The 25,504-nt window shown below is 42.1% G+C and overlaps 1 pseudogene; it reads left to right on the top strand.

Moving 5' to 3' along the window:
- The first annotated feature begins 1,643 nt into the window (after window positions 1-1,643).
- LOC128514724 (serine/threonine-protein kinase Nek2-like) lies at window positions 1,644-25,270 on the top strand (annotated as a pseudogene).
- Window positions 25,271-25,504: the final 234 nt, after the last annotated feature.

The following is a 25,504-nucleotide window of genomic DNA, read 5'->3' as shown; positions in this document are numbered from 1 at the left end:
CAACATTTATTTTCATATTGCTTATTTTATTGTCTCATGTAATTTGTAACCCATTAACCTATGAATTTATGTTCTAATATAATATTTGATAGCGATTATGTAGGTCAATCCATGGCAGGGGGCATTTCAGCGCATAACACGTGTTACAAAAAAAAGTTGAGCCGCTCTTTTGCCATTTCGTCAACCCAACAAAGGGGTTGTGATCAGTGTTTCTACTGTCGATGCATATCGCCTTTTAAACCAACGCACGAGCGCGCAATAATCCTGGACAACTCAATCCAGCTACACTAATCATCAACAACAGGTGTGCTCGAAGAACCGAATTAGCCGGATCGTAATTAGCACGATGATCTCATCTTAGATGTGTCAATTTATCTCAAGTGTGTCAAGCGACGTACGAAGAACGGACCTCCGATTATTGCGCGCTCGTGCGTTGGTTTAAAAGGCGATATGCATTAACAGTAGAAACACTGATCACAAGCTCTCCGATTCGTTGACGAAATGGAAAAAGAGTGGCTCAATTTTTTTTGTAACACGTGTTATGCGCTGAAATGCCCCCCTGCCATGGATTGCCCCCCCTACATAATCGCTATCAAATATTATATTAGAACATAAATTCATAGGTTAATGGGTTACAAATTACATGAGACAATAAAATGAAATATGAAAATAAATATGTCGTATATGAAAAAATAGAAATATTATGTATACTTTTATATTGTTTATTTTATAATAAAATTAGTTTCGTCCAATTTATCATTATTAAATATTAATTTTAAATATATATAAATACTTATTAGCATATTTTTATGACAAACCCCTGAAAAATAAATGTTACAAAATAAACATTATACAAGAATTTGTAATAATGGTCTCGACGGCTGTCTCGTGCCTAGAGTTTATTATAATAGTAATATCATATTTGATAATACTAAACCTATGAATTTATGTTCATATATAATATTTGATAGCGATTATGTGTGTGTGTGTGGGTGGAGGGGAGTCCATGGCAGGGGGCATATACTTTTCTTTTTCCACGTGAGTCAGTCGTGCTCTTTAACCAATCAGATGTGACCTCGCCATTTCAACCAATCATAACCCGGCAGGAGCGCAGGTTAAATCCTGTTTACATGAAATAAACCTGCTTCCGAGCAGGTTCAAGCTTACGGATATGTTGCTATGACAACAAATGCTAGAAGCGCATCGAAGAACGAAACAATCCAAGATCAGGACAAATCCACAACAATCAAATCCAGCTAACTGAGTTAGCGACGTACGAAGAACGGACCCCGGGTTACTAAAATAGTCCAAATAAAAATAAAAACAGCAGCAGGAGAAGCGGCACACAGCCAGCGTCCTCTCTCAAAAAAAAAATAAATAAAAATCAGTCTTTTGGTTGTGACCTAAAAACTGCTGATGATCGCCAGTGGTGTGCACTACACAGGACACAAGGGCTGGATTTAAACACAAGTTGTAGTGTACTTTAAAGAGGGCTTGAGAGCCATTTGAGATTCAGCCTAGTTAACATTAATGATGTCGGTTAAAAGTCAGGAAAACGTTGAGCATTCGTGAGTAAATTAGGAGATTCTAGTTAACGGCTAACGTTGTATTAGTGGGATTAAGCTATGCAGAGTGAGTGTGACTAACTGAGTAGCACTTCATTACACTCTCTTAGTACCGAGTTTCTCCTAAAAACATGTGTTTCAGCGTTGTTCTGAACACAATGCCGTCTCGCACGGAGGATTATGAAGTTATCAGCACCACTGGCTCCGGGTCGAATGGAAAATGCAAGAAAATCCGACGGAAAGGTAACTCCAACTTCACTCTGATGCTTTGTAGAATGTCTGCTAATGCTAACAAAATACCCATGAATGTAACGCTTCTGGAGGGGAAAATCTGTCGTGTTACTGTGCCAAGAAACTTTCCAGAGACTTTACTGTAAGAACCGTTTTTTTCTTTTTTACAAAAATGGCCAAAGAAGAGCAACGACCGACTCAGTACTTGAAGATTCGATGAGAACCTTTGAATTCTGTTTCCTGTGTACTGAACTGCATAGCGTCTATAGGAATCACGTGACAAAATAACGAACGACTCGGAGTAGAAGAGTCATTAAGAAAGAATCGCTCACATAACCTACGGAGTTTTTGCGATGATTTGCGCATGCGCGCACAGTAGAAAATAAACGAAGTAGACTCTCCGAGACGACTCGTTCTTCTGAGTCACGTTAAAGATTCGTTCAAAAAGAACGAATCGTTCATGAACGACCCATCACGACCGTTCTAATCCAGAGTAAGTTACAGTAGTAGATGTGGTGCTCTAGTCTAGTTAACGGTAAAATTTGTGTCAATTTCTAGAAGCATATAACTTGTAAAATTGTTGCTTAAATTGGTTTTTGGTAAAAGTAAAAAAAAAAACATAAAACATTTGTAGTGTCTAACTGTCAAATTCGTGTTGCAATATCATAATTGATCAATTTAGAATAATACACTTTTTCAGGTTTGTCTTTTCATGTGAAATCTAAATTGGACAGGTTTCATTTGAATGACAGTTAAGATCTTTAAAATATTTGAATTTAAAAAAAGTTACAGACACTATATTGTGGCGTGGGCGGGGTTTCGGGTAATAACCATCATGCTCTGCGGGAGGGACTGTTTATGTGTTCACCGTGTTGGGGAAAGGTGTTTGGTTTAGTGGCTTCAGCCAGGGTATGTGTGATAGGGTGTCTTCTTTTAAGCCGTCTCATGTGTTCGTGTTGTGAGATTGTGTGCTTGAATAAAATACTCCCAGCCATTTGCATTGGGCAGCAAGATAAGCTCGCTCGTCTCTCCACCATCCTTTCAGGCGATAAAAACGCCACATTGGTGTCAGAAGTGGGATTATGGAGAGTCGCGAGTTGGAGCGCACCCCGGAGGAAATCCGGAGGATCCAAATGGGCCGCCGAGTAGCGGAGCAGCTGCGGAGAAAGAAAACCCTCCCTGATGGGGCTAGTGTGGGCAAAGAGCGGCGACCGGAGCGGAGCGGCGCGTTCCAGGTTCCGGTATTGGACCTCGGGGAGGAGTCCTCCAGTGACGTGGCGCCGACACCGGAGCAAGCTACAGCTCCGTGCCCCGTCCGCCAGCGAAGCGACCTACAGCTGCGCCTGCCGGCCTACAACGGCGCCGGCGACCCCCACGCGTTCATCGCCCAGAAACAGCCGTCCGGGTGGCCCTCTCGTTGGAGGGTGACGCGCTGCGGGCGTTGCAAGATCTCCGGGCTGATGAGCGGGACGACTGGTTAAAGCTGCAGCAGTCGCTCTGTTTCCGTTTCGGCGCAGGAGACCGTAACGAGGCCGCGGGCGAGGAGCTGGCAACCCGCGTGCGGAGCGCCTCTGAGCCACTAGGGGCGTTCGCCATGGACCTGCGATCTCTCGCGCGCCAGGGCTACCCGGATTTCGGACACGGCCAGCAGGAAGAGCTAGCTCGTCGCGCGTTTCTTCGGGGAATCCGGCCGTACCGCCTTCGCGAGCACCTCCGGTTAGCGGCACCGACGTCGCTGTCCGAGGCGCTGCGCGAGGCTGAGCGCGCCGAGCCCATCTTGGGAGAACACCGCGGCGAGAGAGCCAAGCGATCTTCGGTGGCTCGCTGCCGCTGGGGAGGTGAACCTAGCCGGGGACAGGGCTACCCGTCGCGGCTAGGCCTCGACCCGGCCGGCGAGTTTCCGCGACAACGCCGAGGCCAAGGATACCGCCGCAACGTTCTCCGGCCGGAGGACAGCGTACCCCAGCAGCCGTTAAACTAGCTTCGGGGGGCGCCGAGGGGAAACCGCCTCCCACAGCCATCTTTGTTCCCCCAACTGCCGGATTTAACTTCCGGTCGGGACGTGTCGGAAATCGCGCGGGGGTCTACGTGGACTGCGGCCTGGACAACGTTTCGCTGCGGGCGCTCGTGGACACCGGCTCTACAGTTTCGCTGCTGCGCGGGGGATTGTTGAAGCGCGGAGAGCGCGGTCGTGTGCTGCCGGACCCGGCCGTGAACATTCGCACCGTGTCGGGAAGTTATTTGAGGATACGGGCCTGTCGCACAGTGCGAATACAAGTAGGTGCAATCATTCTTTTTCACCCATTCTTTGTGGCGGATATCGAGGATGATTGTATCTTGGGATTAGACATTTTGGAAAGGTGGGGTGCGGTACTGAATCTCGCAGACGGGACTCTGCGTGGTAGTTTCGGTTTAGCTAGGTTGCTAGTGCCCAAAGCGCGGCCGGACGAGTTAGTAGCACGCACCAGCAGGGCGGAACTTTCGGTGGACGCGCCATGTAAACATCCGGTAGCTGTCCGAGCGAGAATAATGGCCGAGCTGATGCGGCGTAGCAGTGTAGGGCTAAATCAGATGCAGACCGACGCCGTGAAGTCCCTTTTGCACGAGTTCGCCGATATTTTCGCAGTGGATGAGCGCGAGTGCACGCATACCGATTTGGTGCAGCACCATATCGATACGGGTAACGCCGCTCCTGTTCGGTTACATCCGAGACGCCTCCCGTTAGCTAAACGAGCTATAGCCGAGCAGCAGCTGCGTGAGATGGCCGACTCGGGCGTTATAGAGCCAGCATCCGGACCGTGGTCTTCACCCGTTGTACTGGTGCGTAAAAAGGACGAATCGTGGCGGTTTTGTGTGGACTACCGGCGGTTAAACGAGGTGACGCGCAAGGATTCTTATCCGTTACCGCGAATAGATGATGCGCTGGAACACGTTGCGGGCTCGGCGTGGTTTAGCTCGTTGGATCTGCGTAGCGGGTATTGGCAAGTAGAGCTCGCCCCGAAAGCACGACCCAAAACCGCGTTTTCGATCGGACAAGGTCTATGGCAATTTCGGCGCATGCCGTTCGGCCTCTGCAACGCTCTCGCTACGTTCGAACGGTTGATGGAGAGAGTATTGGCAGAGATCCCTCGCAACCGTTGTGTCGTCTACTTAGACGATTTATTGGTGCACGGCAAGGATTTTGCGGTCGCGCTAGCTAACCTACGGGAGGTGTTTCTAGCTATCCGGCGGGCGAATTTGCGGCTCAATCCCAAAAAGTGCCAGTTGTTGCGGCAAGAAACTGTCTTTCTGGGACACGTCATTAGCGCTCAAGGGATTGCCACCGATCCAGCCAAAATTGCCGCGGTACAGAATTGGCCTGAGCCGTCAAATGTGTCGCAGCTGCGCACCTTTCTCGGGTTAGCGTCGTACTATCGCCGGTTCGTGAGGGATTTTGCTACGATCGCCAGCCCGCTGCACGCGCTCACGAGAAAGAACCAGCCGTTTCGCTGGGACAGGGAGCACGCGCGTGCGTTCACACGGTTACGGGAAGCTCTGGTTACGTCGCCCGTTCTCGAATATCCTGATATAGCTCGTACGTTTATTCTCGACACGGACGCGAGCGATGTAGGGCTGGGGGCCGTCCTGTCTCAGGTTGCCGGGGGCAAAGAGCGTGTTGTCGCGTACTTCAGCCGCGCATTGTCTGGGCCAGAAAAGAATTACTGCGTCACGCGGCGCGAGCTGCTTGCGGTCGTCACGGCCCTTAAGCAGTTTAGCCCGTATTTATACGGGCAATCCTTCTTGCTGCGGACCGACCACGCTTCGCTGGTGTGGCTGCTCAGTTTTAAAGAGCCCGAGGGGCAGTTAGCGCGTTGGCTCGAACGGTTGCAGGACTATCATTTTACCGTTCAGCACCGAGCGGGAAAATTGCACGCTAACGCCGATGCGTTATCCTGCCGGCCGTGCAGCAAGGAGCGTTGTCGACACTGCGAGCGGGTTGAAGAGCGTGTGGGTGGTCACGACATCGAACACACCCGACCCCCGTGAATCAGAACATTCTCCCTGCGCAGTCTTCCGAAGCCCCCGTCGGTAATCGGCCGTCCGAGCCGGCGTGCAGCCGAGTCACTGCGGCACCTACACCATCGCCAGTGGTCGTTTCGCCTGTGCCACAGATGGACTGCGATCAGCTAATGGTCGAGCAGGAGAAGGACCCGGCATTGCAGCGGGTATTAAGTTGGGTTAACGCGGGCCAGAGACCGGATTATGCCGCAATCGCCCACCTGGGACCCGAAGAAAAAGCTCTCCACTCGCAGTTTCACCGACTAGCGTTGCGGGGGGGTTTACTCTACCGCCAGTGGGAACGGCCGTGTGGCGCTGGCGAATCTTTTCAGCTGCTGGTGCCGCGGACTTTGCGGGCATGTGTGCTGGGGATGGTTCATGGGCACGCGGGTTCGGGACACTTTGGGGTAACTAAGACACTGCGGCGGTTGCGTGCTCGGTTCTACTGGCCGGGTTGCCATACTGACAGCGAACGTTTTGTTCACAGATGCGATGTCTGCACGGCAAAGAAGGGCCCTACCCAGCGCTCGCGAGCACCCTTGCAAGACTTTCGGGTGGGGGCGCCCATGGAACGTATGGGCGTGGACATTCTGGGGCCGTTTCCCATCTCTGATCGCGGGAATCGTTATGTGCTGGTGGCCATGGATTACTTCACCAAGTGGCCGGAGGCGTTCGCTGTTCCGGATCAGAGCGCTTCCACCACGGCTCGAGTGCTGGTGGATGAGGTGTTCAGCCGATTCGGCTCCCCGGAGCAGTTGCACAGTGATCAGGGGCGTAACTTCGAGGCGGAGGTGTTTGCGGCGGTGTGCGAGCGCCTCGGGGTGAAAAAGACCCGCACCACGCCCCTGCATCCACAAAGTGACGGCCTCGTGGAGCGGTTCAACCGAACACTCACCACCCAACTCGCCGTGCTTACCAGCAACCGGCAAAAAGATTGGGACGAGCATTTGCCTCTCGTGCTTTGGGCGTATCGCACAGCGGTGCAGGAGTCCTCGCAACTGACGCCAGCTGCGTTAATGTTCGGTCGCGAGTTGCGCACGCCTGTGGATCTGGTGTTCGGGCCCCCGCCTCAAGTGGATTTACCCACGAAACCAGGTTTGGACTATTTTTATTCATTGAAAGACAAACTGTTTCGTGTCCACGAATTGGCGCGTAGACACTTGGCGGACGCCGGGGTTAAGCAGCGCCGCGTGTACGATACCCACAGCCGGGGGCGCGACTTTGCTACTGGGGAGCAGGTTTGGGTGTATTCCCCCGGAAGGAAAAGGGGGCTCTCACCTAAGCTTATGTCGCACTGGGTGGGCCCCTGCACGGTCGTCGCACAGCTCTCTGATGTGGTCTACCGGGTGCGGTTGACGGGGCGGTCGCGATTGGTCGTGCTCCACCGGGACCGGCTCGCTCCCTACCAGCCCCACGTCAGCAAAACATCGAGCTCTGTGGAGGCCGGTCTGCCTCAGGAAGAGGGCTGTGCCCCGCCTTCCCCCGCAAAAAGACTCCGGCGTTCACAACGCCAGCGCCGCCCACCGTCACGCCTGCTAGACTGAGTTCGCCATGGTGACCGGGGACGGTCACAGCTCGGGTGGGGGCAATGTGGCGTGGGCGGGGTTTCGGGTAATAACCATCATGCTCTGCGGGAGGGACTGTTTATGTGTTCACCGTGTTGGGGAAAGGTGTTTGGTTTAGTGGCTTCAGCCAGGGTATGTGTGATAGGGTGTCTTCTTTTAAGCCGTCTCATGTGTTCGTGTTGTGAGATTGTGTGCTTGAATAAAATACTCCCAGCCATTTGCATTGGGCAGCAAGATAAGCTCGCTCGTCTCTCCACCATCCTTTCAGGCGATAAAAACGCCACAATATACTGTAAAAGGGCATAAAATTGTATTTAGCAAATGCCTTTTTTTCACATGAATCACACATGGCGCAGATTCATTAAATGCAGCTGTATTAAAAATACTTATTTCCAAGTATCCAAAAGCATGGCATTTATCAAAAAACATTTTTTACTTCATGTGTTTTTCTTTCTGTGGATTAAAAAGTTGTGGATGGATGGATTGATAAAAAAAAAATGAATGAACTACCAATCAAATTTTAATTGTAAATGATGCATGTAAGCTGAACTGTTTTGTGTGTTAGATCCTGGTGTGGAAGGAGCTGAATTATGGCACCATGGCAAAGGTGGAGAAGCAGATGTTGGTGTCGGAAGTGAACCTGCTGCAGGAGCTTAGGCACCCTAACATCGTCAGATACTTCGATCGCATCATCGACCGCACCAACGCCACTCTGTACATCGTGATGGAGTTCTGCGAGGGTGGAGACCTGGCCACTCTCATAACCAAGTGCATTAAAGAAAAGTAACTGCTTATGTTTATCCTGTTGTCATGGTGCATTAGGCATTGTTTATATGATGTACTGAAATATTTAGTATGTATATGTGACATGTTAAAGCTTTAAAAGGCTAGAATCTGATTAAAACATGTGGACATCCAAACACCATCTTATTAGATCAGTGTCCATGTAAACAGCTAATTTGGTCTCACTAATCTGAATAAATTGAATTTCTATTAAGGAAATTTTGTTCATATAAACTTGGCCACACAGAACACCCCGTTATGTTTCATTTCTTTTTTCCATTGTGTTTCATATATATTCAGTTGTCAGATGTTTAATATGCTTTTAATATTTGGTGCTATCTGATGTCTGTGCATGTCGCTGTCTGACAGGCGGTACCTGGAGGAGGAGTTTGTCCTGCGGGTCATGGCTCAGCTGTCTCTGGCACTGAGGGAGTGTCATAGCCGAAATGATGGCAGCAGCACAGTCCTTCACCGTGACCTGAAACCTGCTAATGTCTTCCTCGATGCCAAGCAGAACATCAAGCTTGGGGATTTCGGCCTGGCACAGATACTAAAACACAACACAAGCTTTGCTAAAACAATACTCCGTATTATGCGTCACCTGTAAGTAATTCACCTAGGAGCTCTTTCATGCCTTTTTTAAAACTGCCATTGTTCAAACAAATTTAAGTTTTCCAGCACCTAGGATGTAAAAAACGGTGTGCTCCCCTATTCCCCTTCCCGAAGAAAGTTTAGTTGGGAAGAGGAGTCATAAGTAAAAAAAAAAAAAAAAAAAAAAAATTATACTCCTGTAAGAATTTGACATTTGCTTAAGCATTTATAGAGTAAGATTTCACACTGCAGAGAATGAAGGTCCTTGTTTAACTGTTAAAGTGCGCATCACAATAGATACTCTCTCTCCCATGTGGAGATTTCAATTTTTGCGATGCTTTTGGGAAACACGGCCAAGAACTTTTGCATTGAGAGCCGAATGTTTATTTTAGATGGCAAAAACCTTTTACTGTCTTTTAATGCCATTTACATTACTCTTGTAGTGACCTCATGCTTGTTTTTCCCACAGGAACAAATGAATCGCATGTCCTACAAGGAAAAATTAGACATCTGGTCATTAGGATGTTTACTGTATGAGCTCTGTGCTTTGTCGTGAGTATTTAGACTTTTGTTCCTCATCAAGCATTTTATGTGGTGCAACATTTTTTATTTATTTATTTTTTTTACTTTTAAACTGTGGGTTTGCAGGCCCCCATTCACAGCTTATAACCAGGAGGAACTGGCTGAGATCAATGAGGGGGAGGTTCAGGAGGATTCTGTACTGCTATTCGGATGTCCTGAACACGCTGGTGTGCAGGATGCTGCATCTTAAGGTCTGTGTAGAGGTCTCAAAAAACAAACAGGTTTGCTTCATTAATTTAAGGTCTGCTGCAGGATGAATAGCACTGACAGTGGAGATGCTTTACATAAATATTTAAGTGTTTATGTAGGGAGCTTCACAATTAAACAATTGAACTATGACTTTCTGATCAGTAGTCCAATGCCTTTACCACTGAGTTACCCCTGACCCCAGTGTATTACCCTAGAGTGCATTACCTTACACTGAATGCAGTCCAACATATGAATTTGCTGGAAACGCGAGCAGCATATTGAAACATACTGTATATGTGAGCATAAACATGTGATTTTAATTATGTCTGGAGCTACATAAATGGTATTAACCTAACACCTTCTAACCAATCTGATTCGAGAATTCTGCAGTGTGATATTCATGTGATGGTGGTAAAATGTTCTGACCTGTACAGTACTTTTATATTTATTTTTATAATTTTATTTATTTTTACATTGAAATGCTTTTTTCTCACACTACTTTCTCGACACTCTTTTGTCAGGATTTCCTACGTCACTCTGTGGAGTCAATCCTCCAATTGACAATTGGCTGACAATTTGCAATATGCATGTAAACAGTAGGAGCAGTGTAGTCAGCAGGAACGTCAAACGGTTTTGAGATGAGGTATGCGACAAGGTTTACATTTACCCCCATCTGTATGATGTCCTAATCTCTGCACAGTGATAAAGATACATGTCAAAAAAAGGTGGCAGGAAATAAGTATAGCTCCTTGAGTGTTCCCATGTTTGTTTGCTTCATAGAAAACGGAGTAAATTCTCGGCTGTACGTCATACTGGAATTCTCCTGTAACATATGTAGTATGAAGGCAAGTATGTGAACAAATCTCATGACCTTGCCAGTTGACTGAGAATGCATGGTTTAACAGCAAGTACATCTCAGGCTTGAAAATATATAAAAAAATGAAAACACATGTTATAATTATTATGTAGAACTGTACGATTCAGCTGTAGGCCAGAATCTGTGAAAGAGTAGTTAGAAAATCAATGTCTATTTATATACAGCTATGTTTGCACAGTTTGTATTTTCGGAATAACAGCACAGGGCCTTTTGTAATGTTTAGCAGCTTGGAGATACTTATAGAATATCGTGGTCGTAATTACATGCCAAATGTTTCCAAACAAAGATTTTTAATAGGGTTCAAGTTCAGAGCCTGAACTCCACACACATTCCATTGTGACGATAAGTGGGGCTGAGTATGAGCAGAGCAGAAAGCGGTCATTAGTGTAGTAAACTCTCTCTCTCTGTAACTCGCATGTACACACTGCTCTGGTTTGCTTTAAATGTCTGGACGCTTATCATCCAGATCCCGCGTTGCTGTTGCACTGTAACACTTCCTGTTTTCTCTCCCCTCGCAGAAAAGGAGCAGCAACTGTGCATCAGGAGGAGACTAGCGAATGAGAGGATGGCTAGGTGTGTGTTTGCATGCCTTTGTTATGACTTGGGCATTAGTTACTCTTGGTCATCTGTAAAAAAACAAACAAAAAACAAAACAAAATAAATAACATTTTCATCAGATGAAAAATTTAACGTTAGCGGAAAAATATGTTCCAGCTAAATCTATATTTGTGCTAAATGTATCCCAGTTCATACAAATGTGTCTGGCTTTTCCCTAAAATGTTTGCATCAGATTTAACTGAAATGAAAATTATGTCCTCTCTCTTTCTCTACAGAGACGAGAATTTGATAAAGACCTATAACCTGAAAAGGCAGCAGAGGGCGCAATCTCCATTGTATACAGAAGGCAGGGGTATGGAGGTGAAACATAAGACAATGCGCCTGATGAGTAACAGCATTTGTTTAAATATCTGAATAAATAAATTTATCTTGTTAAACATGTATCATTTTCCTCAGCTATAAAAAGGTCCTTTAGCAATCTGTCTCCCTCTGTGCAAGCATTGATATAAACCATGCAGGCAGAACTACTGTCTGAGCTACTGTTATAGAAAATGAACAACTACTCAATTAGAATTAAGAAATTAACAATGCTGTGGCATGACGGGCACAATTTTTTTTTCTAGTGCGGAGGTATTTTTCATTAGTGGTGCTTGCGAAGCACTACTATTGTAATCTCACAGTCGTCTTATTCTTCCCTTTTTTTTTTCTTCTTCTGTACAAAAGCTTGGCGCGTAACTAGTCCCACACCGTTTGTCGTAGACCCATGAATGGCGTGTCAAATAGTGTGCCTTATTCGGGAATGGGGTGCTATGAGTTTTTCACAGGGGGCAATTAACCGCCCCAAAAAGTCCCATAGACTTAACATTGAGACCAACTTTGACGGATTGTAGCGCAGAGCTGGAATTTTGTAGAAATCTAAAATTTACCACATTTGAAGAAGTTTGCAACCTGTGTCAGAACATACCCCGCACAAGGGTGTAAGTTTTACCCCTGGGGCACAAGAGGTGCCCAAATTTGACTTATAATGGGGATTTTGGCACATAACTTTTCCTGTACCGTTCATTGTAGACCCATAAAAAAGGTGCCCAAATTTGCCCCATTGACATATGATGGGGACTTTGACGTGTAACTCGTCATAAAAGGTGTCAAATTGTGCAGATTTGGGAATGGGGTGCTTGACATGACTTTTCTAAGGGTTGGGCTGGAAAATGCTCCAGCAGGGGGCAATTAACATATAGGGGTAACTTCCATAGGAACTTTGAAACTGAACAGTGGATCCCATTGTTGTTACAGCGGAGGGCTCATTAACTTAGGCAACCGATCAGTCTTTTGCATTTACAGTATTAATTGCTCATAAGCCATGCCCCCTAGCAACATCATTAGCATGATTAGCATGTCGCTAGCATTATGCTAACTACTGTATATTAGCATTTCGCTAATAACATAATTAGCATGATGCTAACATGATGCTAGTGTGATTAGCATGTTGCTAGCATGATGCTAAGTATATTAGCATGTTGCTGACAACATCATTAGAATGTCGTTAACATGATGCTAGTGTGATTAGCAGTGTTGGGTGTAACGTGTTACAAAGTAACTTGGCACTTGGATTACTTTTTAATGTAACGAGTAATCTAACGCGTTAGGTCCGCTATTTACAGTAAGTAATCAGTTATTTAGTTACTTTTTTAAAAATGTAATGTTATTTAGACAATTTATGTAATCCGTGAGCCAGACAGCAGTCATTCCCAATCCCTTAGTATGTGTGTGTGTGTGTGTGAAAGTTGTTCTACAAGCCTCGCCACTCTGTTATTCCTGCTGTTATACCCCTATCTCACCTATGCCGTTTGACTATTTAAGGACCGCTGCGCGGAAAGATGGAAACTTAATCACAGCGCCAAAACTTATGGGTGCACGAAACCACATAGGTGAGATAGGGGTATTGGTAGTTAACAGATTATGGGCCAAACTTCACTGAGTGATGACGGTAGAATAATTATAAAGGTCTTGACTAAAACAACATGCATGAGGAATCACAAAGGAGTTTTCATTTTCTGCAATGGAAAAGTACTCGAACTAGTTACTTTAATCAGAAAGTAACCCTGTAATGTAACTGAGTACTTTTTAAAGACAATAATTTTGTAATGTAATTAGTCACTTTAAAAAGTAACATCCCCCAACACTGCATGTTTCTAGCATGATGCTAACAATATTAGGAGGATGCTATCATGATACTAACATGATTACAATGTTCCTAGCATTTCACTAAGATGATGCTAGAGTGATTAGTATGTTGCTAGCATGACTCCAATGCTTTGCCACGGCAAGCACCACTCACATTTTCTTCAGAAAATGTCTTCAGAAAATGTACCTTTATAGTTATAGTTACTATTGTCTTGTGATATATGAGAACAGGACATGAAGTCCTGAAAAGTTATTACTGGGCCACATCAAGTAGCTTTTTCAGCTTTAGTAAATAAATGTTCTTATTGGGTTCCTATTGTCCAGGGAAAATGGGTACTACATGCTTAAATCTCATGTTTGTTTTTACTCGCACTCATAATGTTACCAGTCACTTTTGACTGGGATCATTTTATTCCAGTATAAATCCACAATAATACAGTACATATATTATCAACTAATGTTGTATTCATATTATCAACTTCAGCTCTTGTAAACCTTGCAGGTAGGATATATTTATAAAAAACTAAACCCCAAATGTACACAGGGAAACCTAACTATATTACAAAAGTAATGCTTAACTAAACCCTGTATGAACGCATTTACAATTTTCGAATGTAGCTCTGAAAATCCTTGTCCAAAAAACTGAACTGTTGACTTCGTTGCATGTTTTTGCAAATATATACACCACATCTATGGCGCACACAGCTTGTTTTTTTATTTCTTGGTGCATACATTTGGCACCTCTTTATTTTGCCTTCTCCTTCTTTGGTTGTCATGGATGTTACTGCTGTTGCCTGCATGTCTCTCGCCAATGCAGCAGAGGATGACATTCGTGGACATTCATAGTCTTTTATTTTAAGGTCACAGGCAGTTTCTAAGCATTTCACTGCATATCGTACTGTGTATGACTTTTGTAGTTTTAGCCCTTCTTTCTTCCTCTTCCTGGATTGCTTTCCCTCCAAACCACAAAGCCATAACAGGCCGGCACCGGTGATATTGAAAAGCCATCGATCTCTGTCAGCGTCAAATATGAATTTCAGAGCTTCATGTGCAGTATATCTTGGCCAATTTGATGTCAAAGACTGAACTGTAAGGCTTAAAAAAAGATTTATATTACAGAGCTGCATGAAAGTTGTATGACTTAACAATGTTGCAGTTGTATTTTTCAACAGGTGTGGTTCCCGTAGGGTAAAAACTATATTGTTGATAGGTTTCTATGAGGGGTTGACATGGTAGCCAAAAAGGTGCATAAAGTGTGTGTACGAGCATGTGTGTCTGCTCAAAGACACCCGTTTGTTGATGTGTGGGAAAGAAGTGTAGAAATGTGCTTGGGTGGCGCAAGTGGTAAATGCTCGCCCTATCATCCGGAGATCACTGGTTCGATCCCCGGGTGATGCTGCTACCTCTCACAGCCGGAGGTTTAGAGAGAGCTGATTGGCCGAAATCTCTCAGATGGATGAGAGGTAGTTTGTGCTCCCACATTAATCACGGCTCTACAGGCAATTAGGGGCGTCTGTGCGCTTTCCTCCGAGTGTGTTACTCCGCCCCTAACGGTGCGTGAGCAAGCATTTCGAAAAGATGGGGTCGGCTGGCGTCACGTGATTCGGAGGAAACAAGTGATGGTCTTCGGCCCTCCCGACTGAATGGCCCCCTAGTGACGGGGAGGAATTGGCCACGACTAAATTAGGGAGAAAATCTTGAAAAAATCCCCCCCAAAGAAAAGAAATGTGCTTGAATTGTTTCATACACTAAATGTATTCTTGCCCATTAATTTCTAATGGCCAGTCATTTTTGACCAGGAACAATGGTTTATTAACGTATCACAGGTGTATTAACGTTCCATAAAACACCAACATTTTTATACAAATATTTTTATTTTATGTGTTTAAATGCCATGTTTAAAAAAAAGTCATGGAACCTTTTAACAAACTTTTATTAAAAAGAAATTTGGAGGGGGAAGCTTGGAAATCGGGCCTGATTTTGACCACACAACATGAGGGTTAAAAAAATTTCATGTTTCCTATTGTACACTATTGTGCATTATTCCAGTTCCCTTGTGAGTAATGCTGATTATGTTTGTGTCTTAAAGGTCACGTCACCTGGAAAGAAATCCTTTTCGCAGGCGGCAGCCAAGAGAACATGCGTTCTGAGCAGAAAGTTGGCACCAGCGCTCAGGAGTGTGTACTCATAAAAAAATCTGATAATTCCTCTCCACTTCTCGTATATTATCAGCCAAGGTGTATTTACCAAGACTTTCACTACTAAAGCCTTCCATGAATGTGAGCGTTCTTTTTTTTTTGGACACAGTCAACCTTATGTGAATCACTTTGACTTGTTTTATGTTTGTGACTTTTTAAGAAGCTTAATATTTAAAGGATTATATAAAGAATTTCAAGAAATGTTATTTTATAAAGTGGAATTTGTCGAAAGGTCTAACACTGAACAGTTTAATTTGTGAATAGATTTTGTCATTTTATTTATTTAATTTTATTTATTATTTACGTTGTGTTGTAAAAACACACATTTGAGTAGATTGAAAGAAGAATAAATGTCTTATTTCTTTATAGCTTTTGCTGTGCAGGATTTTTTTCTTTCTTTCTTTCCAGATATGAAATGTTTCTAAAATGAACAAACAATAGTCCATCGGTAAGGCCTTGAGGCAACGAAAGAAGAAACTGGACTCAAAAGGGGACTGGTCAACATCTAAACAACATCAGATAGTTTGATTATGACACGTTCCACTTATATGAGTGATATACACAATATGAGCTGTTCCTGACAGGAGTATGAGCAGCATTATAATTTTAATTGTGCAATGATGGAGAATAGCGTGTAAATACTTCTTAGCAATTGCAGTCCTCCGTCTGTTTAAAAAAAAAACTATTCCCAGTATCTTTAGGGTTTTTATGTGATACTATCTTCAGTAGTCTCATGGTGAGCTTTAGGTTGTCCATGTGAAGCCATGTAGCAGTAAGATTGTCATGTGGCGAAACAGAAGTGGGGCATATAGGAGTCAGTCCACTGTCAATCCTGAGTGAATAGGATGTAGATCTACATCTAGAGAAAAAGTGTTAAAAAAATAAAATGTTTTTTTTAACCTAGACTTTAACATTGTAAAGGTGGCCCATGATTGTGAGTCTTGAACACTAATTGGAAGGTTGTTTCCTAACTGTGAGCTATGCAAGAGAATGCTCTGTTCTCAACGAGGAGCCTTCTGTGTTTAGTTAAAATAGGAGTGGTGGATCATAAAAGACCACTAGTTGGCTTATGTACTGTGGCACAAAACAGTGTTGTGCGTTCTAAATCAGTAGTAGCATTTTATACTATCTGCAAAATTCTGGTTTTAATGAGGGCTCTGGCTGCTGCATCAGGGCTGACTGAAGTTTGTCTATGCATCTAAATGCATCTAACCAGAAGTTCATTAGTGGCCTATTTTTACAATAAATAAATACAATGTGCTATACAAACAGAAGAAGCATTTTGTAATAGAGGAGAACCATCCAGGAGGACAACCATCTCTGTAGCAATCCACCAATCAGGCCTATATGGTGAAGGGGCCAGAAGGAAGCCACTCCTTAGTAAAAGGTACATGGCAGCCCATCTGGAGTTTGCCAAAAGGCACCTGAAGGACTCTCAGACCATGAGAAACAAAATTCTCAGGTCTGATGAGACTTTCTGGCCACTCTACCATATAGGCCTGATTGGTGGATTGCTGCAGAGATGGTTGTCCTTCTGGAAGGTTCTCCTCTCTCCACAGAGGACCTCTGGAGCTCTGACAGAGTGACCATTGGGTTCTTGGTTATCTCCCTGACTAAGGCCCTTCTCCCCCGAACGCTCAGTTTAGATGGCCGGCCAGCTTTAGGAAGAGTCCTGGTGGTTTCAAACTTCTTTCACTTATGGATGATGGGGGCCACTGTGCTCATTGGGACCTTCAAAGCAGCAGAAATTTTTCTGTAACCTTCCCCAGATTTGTGCCTCAAGACAATCCTGTCTTATGTACTATTTCTTTCTCAATTTTAGTTTTTTAATAAATTAGCAAAAATCTAAAGTAAACATGTTCACTCTTAACCCAAATTAGTTGACTTTACTAGAAATTTGCGTGGAAACCCGTTGCACTAATCAAGATTAGTTTTTACAAATCTAAAACTAAACGGGTTAAGCTTTATAAACATTAAAAAGTTAGTGGGTGCAGTAGACAAATCAGGTTTGCATTAGTAGTCTTTACTAAAAACCATTAGTTCACACTATTTTTTTTGGTGTACAATTTATATAAAAAAATCTTATTGAATATTAATTCTAAGTATTGACGTCATATTACATAATGCCTTATAATTAAGAAATACTAGTTAAAGAAATAAACTTACCACATTCCAATGTTTTTATTGCTTATAAAAACAGGCAGTACAGTGTATTCATCCATGTATGAACTTGTCATACAAAAGACAAGTAACATTTTTTGACATGCAATTCTTGTTTGCTAGTCAACAACTGTACAAATTGCTTATAGTAACATGAACACATAGTATTCAACAATATGCCATCCCTCTGAATGACTAAACATGCATTAAAACTAGATAGCCTTTGGCAAGTCTTTAATGCTTTCCATCACAACTTCTCCCTCGATGACAATCTTAAATGAGGCTGGATTGAGATGCAGAGAGGATGGAGACACAGCACCTGCACGCTCAACAAGGAGGATTCCAAGGTCAAGGTCTTGGAACACATGATCATCAGCAGAGTCCTAACAGAACACATTCAAGACATTAGTCATTAAATAGCTATTAATTATGTTTAACAAATAGTCTGACACATGCAAACTAATGTATGAATTGGTTATGACTGCTTTTTCAACTCTTCATTAAAAGGGTTAGTAAAAATAACACAACATTATTCCAATTTTCGATAAGTTAACAGCTATATAAAAAATCACTAATGCAAAACTTAAAGTAGCAAAAAATACACATGCTAGCATTAACCACATGGAAAGCACATGCAAGTTACATGCATGGACTCTTAACGTTACATGCATGAGTGCGAACCAGAAGGAAAAAAATAACAAAGTTAACGAAATAAACACGTTGCAGCTAATCTGTGAGAATACAAAAACACTCCGGATAATGTTATGATATATGAAATGACAAAAATGGCTGAATTAAAAGTTAACGTTATATCTAAACCGACAGGGGAAAAAAAGCGTCTATCTGCACATTAACACTTTGTCATCTTTTTAGAGTTCAACATCGGTCCATATTTTGGGTTAGCACTTTTTTTCAGAAAGATATCTGCAGATAATACTCTTTATAAACTCACCGATTCACGTTGTTTTCAAAAATTAACCGTTGGCTCGTCAACCCTTCTCTTGAGGCAGCTGCAGCGACCTGCTTCAAAAAGCCCCTCCCCCTTTTCAAAAACGTAACATACTGAGTGATGTCTTCTTAACTTGATCAGTGTAGTCAATTATTTGTCTAAATAGTGCAAACAACTAATACTTTTTAGCAGTGACAACTTTTTTTAAAAAAACAATAAAGAATATGTAATGACTGCTTACATTTTTTGGTTTAGACAAAATCCGGGTTAAGAGTGTTGATATTAGAGTTCTAAAAAAATATTTTTAATACATTTTAGAATAAGACTGACATAAAAAAATGTGGAAAAAGTGATGCACTGTGAATACTTTCCGGATGCACTGTGTGTGTATATATACACACATACATATACATATATATATATATATATATATATATATATATATACACTGTATATACACACAACACTTCTTTTCACACAAGATTTTAAAAGTATAACAATATATTAAAATAAATAAATATATTTCAAAAACACACTTCTTTTCACACAAAATTTTAATGATATAACTATATCAAAATAAATAAATATATTTCAAGAACACAACACTAATTTTTCACACAAAATATTAAAGAAATTTTACAAAACAAAAATCAATATTTATATTACAGTAACCCACTAGTACATTCACAAGTGAGGGTTGTGTAAACAAGACACACGGATGTCTCTTTTGTCTCGTATTTCCTGCAAGAAAATGTCCATGTCCTCTACTCTCTGAAAAGTAAAAAGAAATTGAGCCCAAATTTCTTCTTCATCCCTTTCACCTTCATAAAACATGGTGTTTAGGAACAAGTCTTGCATTGTGATAGCCAACAATGCATCTTCCTCCTTCATCTTCAGGATCTTTGGCACTTCAATCTTCCCAGCAAATTGGTGTTGGTTCTCCTCCACCCACTTACAGGCCAGCAAAATGTTTTTCAACGCCGCTGAGTCCTGTGTGCAATATAAGGATTTCAATAATAATGTAGTTAGTGAATTTCTGCTTATAAACACCTATACAAAACAGAAAAGGTAAATGCATAAATGATTCAAGCAATACATAAACATTGTGTCTACATACATAGATTCCTGTGGTTGGGGTGATCTCCATGCTATCTGACTCAGCTGGAGTGACTTCCATCATGTCTTCTGGATTTGGTAGTTGTTCCTGGGTGACTAGTTGTTGGACTTGACAGTGGCAAGTGACAAACATTAGGCATGGTTTTAGGCATGCATTGTTTATATATTGTCACACTGAAAATCCACAGTATGGATGTTTAAATCAAAAGTATGATTATCAGTACCATACCTTGTCAGAGAATATGTCTGAATTAACTGATAGCACCACCACTTCCTGATTATAGGCATGTCAGACTGATAAAGGATAGCAATTGAAAGGCTTAGTCTTTTTTTTTTTTAATGTTCTCACCGTCCTTTTTGCTTTATAAATAACCATAAATTGATGCAAACTCACCGCAGCAAAATCAAATGGCTTTGAGAGCGTAACATGGAGTGCATACTAAAAAACAAAAACAAAACTTTTTTAACAAATGTGGTGTTTAGCACACAAACACAGCTGCAAAGCAATTATAAGACCACTTACCATTAACATGAATACCCCACAATCAATATTAAATGAACAATATATTTAAGATTTAAATGCTAGAAAGAAATGACAATGCAAAAACTTAAAGGTTCAACAAGCATGATGTGTTTCTCACATGCACAGTACTACATTTAAAATTATTCACAACACACATACCTTCTTTTTGAACTGCATTTTGCATGTAATTAGCTACATGATTCTGGAGCTCATGCAAATGGTTGTAAACCGATTTACAGTAGGTACAGTGGTAGTTTTTGGCAGCACACTGTGCATCTCTGGATAGACAGCAGGGGATCCTGTCCTCGCAAAAGTATTGTCTGATGCATCTGTACAGGTTAATCTGAAATAAATAAAAAAAAACTATGATTATATATAAACACTACACATGCTAAAATGTAGCATGGGAGATAGGAGAATGCTAACATTAGTTACGCGGAAAAAAAACTGATTAACGTTTCTGTTCAAGGGTGTGAAAACATAGCAACCATAGTCATATCGAGACAGCGATAAATGTAAGATATACATTTTATATACATTTCAATGTAAAGTTTATCTTTAAAGTACAGTGTTCTTACCGTGCGATACCGGTACATCTAGTTCGAACGGACTCTAACTGTGTGGCTTCCAATGATGTCTCAAGCCCCGCCCACTAGATCTAGCGAGGGGGAGCTGGAGCTCCAGCTCCTCCCATTTGGCTCTGCAGCGAGCACCACTTGCGAAGCAACGCTTAATTGGACACGCCCTTTCTGTCTGTCAGTGCCTCGGTCACAGTAACATTTCCAACTGAGTAGGTTTTCATTATACTGTACTCCGTTAGCGCTGAGGTTCTTCTTGAAACATTTGTGTTCCAGCGTTGTTGTGAACACAATGCCGTCTCGCACGGAGGATTATAAAGTTATCAGCACCAGTGGCTCCGGCTCAGTGGCGGCCGGCCCATAGGGGGCGCTGGGGCACCGCCCTCCCTGATAAGAGGGGCTAAAAATGTAAAATATATTTTTTACAAATTAAGTTTTTAAATTCGGTTTACCCACCAGTATGTGCCTACATGCGATATGAATAACATATACAACATTTCCCACCTAGTGACATTCATTCAACAGTGAATTTCCACAGACAGACTTGTATCGTTTCTGTCATGGGGCGCTGAGAAAAAGCGCCCCTGAGTGCAGCCAAATAGCCAGTCATGTACTGTTGCTAGGGTAAATTAATAAATATGCGGCCAATCAGGTTCTCAGAATTTTATGGTCTTGGGGCGCTGAAAATTCTGCCCCAAGCCGCAGAAAATACCGCGAGATTTAAGTTTTTTTTTTTCTTTTGAGGCGCGGCCAATCAGAGAGAGGCGCGGTCAATCAGAGTAATGATGGCGAACTTAACGAGCGAAGAGCAGTTTCCACAAAATTCGGTGAGATCCTTATTAATATACCCGTTTTAGACTGTTGTGTTAAATTGCATTTTTAAAACTGTTTTTCTTTGTGTGAACCACTTTGAGATGCAACTTTGCTTGAAAGGTGATCCAGCTGATCATACCCTTTGATGTTGATTATTGTATTTGATACTCTCTCAAGCATGCATGGCGTATTATACAAAGAAAATTTGTTCATTTACTTTATCTGTGAAACTGGTGATTTTGAGGAGGAGATTAAATTACTGTTAATTGTAATCATCGTCTGACTGTTGATTTTAATTCTTATATTGGACTAAGCAAAGAAATATTTTGTCACATCAGCCCCACCAGGAAAATTTTTCACCAGCCGCCACTGCTCCGGCTCGAATGGAAAATGCCAGAAAATCAGACGGAAAGGTAACTCCAACTTCACTCTGATGCTTTGTAGATTGTAAAGAGTGTAGAAAGAAAAATACCCAGGAATGTAAGGCTTTTAGGGGGAAAATTCTGTCGTGTTACTGTGCCAAGACGATCTCCAGAGACTTTAGTGTAAGAACGGTTTCTTTCTTAAAAATAGCTAAAGAAGAGCAACACTTGTGTTTAATGTGTTTACGTTAAGCAGCAATGTGTTATTACTGACACTGTAACACACATACACAACAGTTGGTTATGAACCAGTAACCTGATTAAACGAGAAGTATTCGCGGAGTGCTAATGATTTAGCATAATAGCAATGTGACTTTTAACTCCAGTGGGAATGGAACCGAACCCACCCCCAGTTTTAAATCCTCACATATATGTTGCTTGATTTATGTTGCCTGAAATGAAGACAGACATTTGACCAAAACACAGTATTGCTTTTGATTTTATTGTTTATGCTATACATGTAATACAGAAAATGTGTGTGCCCAAAAAGTTAATGTTTATGCAACATAGAAGTGAAGAATCTTGCATCTTTAAAAATTTCAAATTGCTTACTTCAGGCATTATGGAAATATTATTTTATATGTGCCCCCAAAATGGCCATTTCTCAGCGTCATACTGTCTCGCTTCAAAAAAATAACAATTTAAAATGCAAGTTATTCATATTTCTTTATAAGTATTGATACTTAACTTGACGTAAGCTTTTATAGAAGCATTTGACCTTTAGAAATTGCGGTTTATTAGTGCTAGGCAACCGTCAGCGTCTGCTTCGTTCTTTTCAACCAATGAAATCGTCGCCAGCGGCGCTCTGTCAGCCAATCAAATGTAACTGTTTAAGTCATTTTTTGAGTCATTTAAATATCGGTCTTTTGGTTGGGACCTAACAACTGCTGCTGATCTGCAGTATTGTGCACTATACAGGACACAGGGGCTGGATTTCAGCTCTGGTTGTAGTGTACTTATAGAGGCGTTTGAGTCAACCTGTGGGTTTAAAGGCCCTTTAGATTTAAAATGGCTTTTTAATTTAAAATGCAAGTTATTCAAATTTATTTAAGTATTGATACTAAAATTGGTGTAAGCTTCTAAAAGGCATATGACCTGTTAAAATGATTGCTTAATTTTTTTGGGGTATATATATATATTTATAATCCAGCTGTATAGCTGCTTTGAGACAATGACCATTGTTAAAAAAAAAAAATATTTACTCAGTGTAACTTTTAACATCCAAGTGAAAGATATTACTTAAACATGTCAGAAAAAATTGAAGAAAAAAAAAAGTTCTGATTTGGAAATGGATTACCCCCTCCTATTATTACTTGTAAAATTAATTAGGTGAAGCTAATTACCTTCTCAATGACAGAGTTTTGCTCTTGTGGATTTTGCAATATTTGCCCACTCTTTTTTTGCAGAACTGCTCAAGTTGAGTTAAACGTGATTTCCAGTGGGGTTTAAGTCTGGGCTCTGACTAGGCCATACAAGGACATTCACCTTTTTTTAAAATAATTCAATTATTACTTACATGTACCTTACAGTACAGTGAAACATTTTTTGCACATCCCAGTTAGGAAGCTAAGGTCAGAGTGCAGCCAGGATAAAGCATACCTGGAGCAAACAGGGTTAAGAGCCTTACTCACGGACTGAAGCCTGGCGGTGCTGGGCCTGAACTTCCCAACCTTCCCATCAGTAACCCACAGACTCAACTGACTGGGCCATCACTGGCCGCATTTAACCAGCGATATCAGAGGTGCATAATGCTCATGCCGTGTTTTAAAAGGTGAAGAGAGAAAGATGACCATGGTTGCTCATCAAGGAGGTGAAACTTTTTCATAGCCTTCTGGCCTCCTGGAAAATCATCACATCATCTAATTTTACCTGCACAATGGAGCATCAAGAGAAACAATCAGATTAGGTGTTTACATGGGTAATATCTTTTTACTCATCAGCATGGCGGCACGGTGGTGTAGTACTTAGCACTGTTGCTTTACACCTCCTGGGTTCGGGTATGATTCCCGCCTTAAAGTGTGTAGGTATGGAAATTGCATGTTATCCCCATTCTTGGTGGATTTTCTTCCACAGTCAAAAGACATGTAGTATAGGAGCTTTTTATTCCTGTTTGCGCATGTGAATGTTGACCGGAGGTCCTACCACGGTGAAAAATGGAATAAATATGGTGGTCACAATTGACCTCAATGGCCCTAGGTGGACTACAAAGGTTCCTAGATGTATGGCCTAAAAAGATTATCGAATGTTTACACTCGCTCTCATTCTGAGCAGGATGGATCAGGCCATGTTTTTCTAATTGAGGTGATTACATGATGCATTTTTATTTTTGGCTAATGTCTGAATCACTTGGATTGAACTGTTTTGTGTGTTAGATCCTGGTGTGGAAGGAGGTGAATTATGGCACCATGACACAGGTGGAGAAGCAGTTTTCAGAAGTTAACCTGCTGCGGGAGTTTAGGCACCCTAACATCGTCAGATACTACGATCACATCATCGACCGCACCAACACCACTCTGTACATCGTGATGGAGTTCTGCGAGGGCGGAGACCTGGCCACTCTCATAACCAAGTGCATTAAAGAAAAGTAACTGCTTATGTTTATCCTGTTGTCATGGTGCATTAGGCATTGTTTATATGATGTACTGATATATTCATATGCATAAGATTGTATGGACTCTTTAAATCCATTTGGGAAGAAGAGGCATATATATTTTTTTCGCCATTTGCTTCGAGCACTTAAAGAGTACGGTCAACACCATCATAAATTTCACATCTGTTCTATAAGTTTGGTTCCGCTTTCTACGCAAACCTCCCTTAAAATTAATTAAGTCATATTTGTGTACTTGAGCAAGGGCTGTGTTTCCTTAAAATATCGGCGAACGAAGGTCCTTGTTTAACTGTTAAAGTAGGCATCACAATAGATACACTCTCTCCCAGTTGGAGATCTTAATTTTGCGATACTTTTGGAAAACACGGCCAAGAACTTTTGCATTGGGAGCCGAATGTCCTTTATTTTAGATGGCAGAAACCTTTTACTGTCTTTTTAATCTAACTAGCCATTTATGTTGGTCTAGTACTGACCTCATGCTGGTTTTGCCTACAGGAACAAATGAATCGCATGTCCTACAATGAAAAATCAGACATCTGGTCATTAGGATGTTTACTGTATGAGCTCTGTGCTTTGTTGTGAGTATTTAGACTTTTGTTCCTCGTAGAGTATTTTGGTGTAACAGCTTTTTATGTGGTGGTACATTTTATGTTTGTTTTTTTTTTTATTGGGGATTGCAGTCCCCCATTCACAGCTTATAACCAGGAGGAACTGGCTGAGAAGATCAATGAGGAGAGGTTTCTGTACCGCTACTCGGATGAGCTGAACACGCTGCTGTGCTACATGCTGCATCTGAAGGTCTGTCATTGTTTAGAAAAAAAAATTAATCCAGGTTTGCTTCATCAGTTAAAGTCTGCTGCAAGGTGAAAAGCACTGACAGTGGAGATTCCTTACATAAACCTTGAAACGTTTCCTTAGGGAGCTTCACAGTTAAACAGTTTTATTTTTATTTTATGATTATGCAGTCCACTGTT

Source organism: Clarias gariepinus, chromosome 27, assembly GCF_024256425.1.
Source record: "Clarias gariepinus isolate MV-2021 ecotype Netherlands chromosome 27, CGAR_prim_01v2, whole genome shotgun sequence".
Lineage (NCBI taxonomy): Eukaryota > Metazoa > Chordata > Actinopteri > Siluriformes > Clariidae > Clarias > Clarias gariepinus.
Note: the sequence above shows the minus strand (reverse complement) of the source record. Positions and strands in the feature narration are given on the sequence as shown.